Source organism: Mus pahari, chromosome 1, assembly GCF_900095145.1.
Source record: "Mus pahari chromosome 1, PAHARI_EIJ_v1.1, whole genome shotgun sequence".
In the NCBI taxonomy this organism is placed as follows: domain Eukaryota; kingdom Metazoa; phylum Chordata; class Mammalia; order Rodentia; family Muridae; genus Mus; species Mus pahari.
In genome coordinates, this window is record NC_034590.1 from 51124422 (window position 1) to 51127408 (window position 2987).

A 2987-nucleotide genomic window follows, 5' to 3' on the forward strand; every position below is an offset into this window, starting at 1 on the left:
GCCCTACCCAACCGGCAAGAGTCCCGCGGGGCCTCCCCGAGCCCAGCGCCCCTAGAAGGGAAGCTCCAGGTGATGGGAGCAGGGCAGAAGGAAGATGTAGAACGCCCCAACTTCTGCGCATCTCGTCGATGCCTGGCCTTTCCCACCCTGTTCCGGTGAATTGGGCGAGAGGATGCTCATCGTTTATCCAGATTAGAACAAAGAATTCCCAGACTGGAATCACTACCCCATCGCCACCCCCACCCCCATCCTTTTTAGGACACACCCTTCGACTTGAACTACCCACCACTTAAGAGCCTTTCCTTTTTCAGTTCATGAACTTTAAAGGAGATGCATGAATGGAAAGTAAAGGAAATAGGAGAGACTGCCCCAGACCAGAGAAGCGTGGGGGCCGGTACAGAAAAGCATGAGGAAGACAATGAAAACCATCAGTTCTATGCTGTCTATATGCATTTAGTCTTTCAAGCCTTCTGAGAGGGCACGGGCGCAGGAAAGACCGTTTAGTTCTGCGATATTATTCACATATAGCTTGTGTTACTCAACATAAATAGACATCGCCCCAACTCTTTACATCTTTATTTTATTTTATTTATGTATTCCTTCCTTCCTTCCTTCCTTCCTTCCTTCCTTCCTTCCTTCCTTCCCTCCCTCCCTTCTTCCTTTCACAAGACAGTGGTACCCCATGCTGGCATAGTGGAGTCTGCAGAGTTCCCCACACAATGGTCAATGCTCAGCCACATGTATTACCTATTGGCAAGTAAGGTTGTAAATCCGGCGCCTATGGAAGTACATGGAAAGGAATTCATGGACACATGGAAAGACCTAAGAATCCCTACGCTTGTGCCACTGGTTCCAGACACACTGTCCAACAGTAGGAACTGGCTAGATCACAAGCATCAGTTAGCTTGCTTTTTTTGTTGTTTTTGGTTTTTCCAGACAGGGTTTCTCTGTGTAGCCCTGGCTGTCCTGAAACTCACTCTGTAGACCAGGCAGGCCTTGAACTCAGAAATCCGACTTCCTCTGCCTCCCAAGTGCTGGAATTAAAGGCGTGCGCCACCACTGTCTGGCTTATCTTGCTTTTAAAAAGGATGCTGGACCTGGTGTAGTGGCTATTCCTGGTTGAGAACCCTGACTAATACACCTGGCAAGATGACTTAGCTGGTAAAGATGCCTGCCATGAAATCCAGAGACTTGAGTTAGATCCCTCAGACCCACATGATGGGAAGAGAGAACCAACTTCCACAAGTTGCTCCCTGGAGGCGTGTGTGCACGTGAGTGCAGACACCTGTGGAAGCCAAAGGCGTTTGGTCCTGGAGCAGGAGTTATAGGGAGCTGTGAGGCACTGCATGTGTGTGCTAGGAACTGAATTTGGGTCCTCTGTAAGAGCAGTGTATGGTTTTCAAGACTTATTGATTTTATATACATGAGTACATTGTAGCTGTCTTCAGACACACCAGAAGAGGGCATCCGATCCCATTACAGAAGGTTGTGAGCTACCATGTGGTTGCTGGGATTTGAACTCAGGACCTCTAGAAGAGCAGTCAGAGTTCTTAACCACCGAGCCATCTCTCCATCCTGCAGTATGTGTTTCTAACCACGCAAGGTACTAATCCTCAGCAGAGAATTGTCATGTTTGGAAACAACCAAACACCAGAGAAGCCTTGCCAGCAAGAGGGAACGTTCAGTAAGAGCCTCCTGTGGGAAAATTCGCCTATGTACCTTTAAATTTGCAACAATTCACAAGGTAGATATTGTAGCCACATGTTGGAAGTGATATTGAGTTCTCTGGTAAGCTAAGGACCTTACCAGAGAGAGAGAGAGAGAGAGAGAGAGAGAGAGAGAGAGAGAGAGAGAGAGACCCACCCTGCTGTTGGTCCTCCATGGTCAGAGGTAGGAAGAGGCTTGACGTCAGGCAAGCACATACTTAGTGGGGGTGACATCTAGGCCCACCACAATGGAGAAAAGTGGGGTGCACAGATCCCCAGGCCTCTTGGTTCCATGAAGGAACAGACATTGACTGAGAAGAGCCAGCAGGTGTCATTGTCTCTGAGAACAGGCCTGCAAGGCCTGCTCATCAGAACGTTTATCTTAGGGCTAGATAAGGAAGCAGAGATGGCACACTCATGCCAAGAGCTGCCCCTGTTCAGCTGACCCATGCCTCTAACAGAGCCCCCTGGCATCCCTATTTGGCTGGAACCTGGACTCTCCTTTAGGGACTGCTTACTGGACCCGGAATAGTGTGGCACAGGTCCAGGATGCTGACTGAAGCGCCCTAGAGAGCCTCTGTGGGTCAGACCTGGAGTCACAGGCCAGCTGTGGTTTCTCACGGGCAGCATAAGGGAGCCCTTTGACATTGCCCTTCACAGAGGGGCTGGATTTGACAGGCTGGACAGTGAGTTTATTCAGAGCACCAGGAACTCAAGGCTGAAGGAAGACACTGTTATCAGATGGTTTCCCCACCCCCACTCCCGCTTTGGTCACATTTCTGGGCCACTCAACTCATAGGTCACCAGGGATTAATATTAAAAAAAAATCGTGTCACCTTGCGGAAAGTGACTATGGTTCTGCTGCATTAACTTTCCAGATACCAAAAGCATTCACTTATTTAAGATGTCAATATATAACAGTGCTCAAGCATTTGTGATTTTTTTTTTCATTCCTGGAGGTAGATTCAGGACTTTGGGCATAGTAGGCAAGCTCTCCATCCCTGAGTTACCCTCCCTGCCTCGGTTTTCTTATTCCTAGAACTCCAAGGCTGGACACAGTGGTGTACGCCTTTAATCTCAGGGCTCGAGAGACAGGCAATCGGATCTCTGTGAGGTCAAGGCCAGCACATTCCAGGCCAACCAGTGCTTCACGGTAAAACCCTATTTAAAACATAAACTTCAAGCTGGTGAGATGGCTCAGTGGGTAAGAGCACCCGACTGCTCTTCCGAAGGTCCGGAGTTCAAATCCCAGCAACCACATGGTGGCTCACAACCATCCCT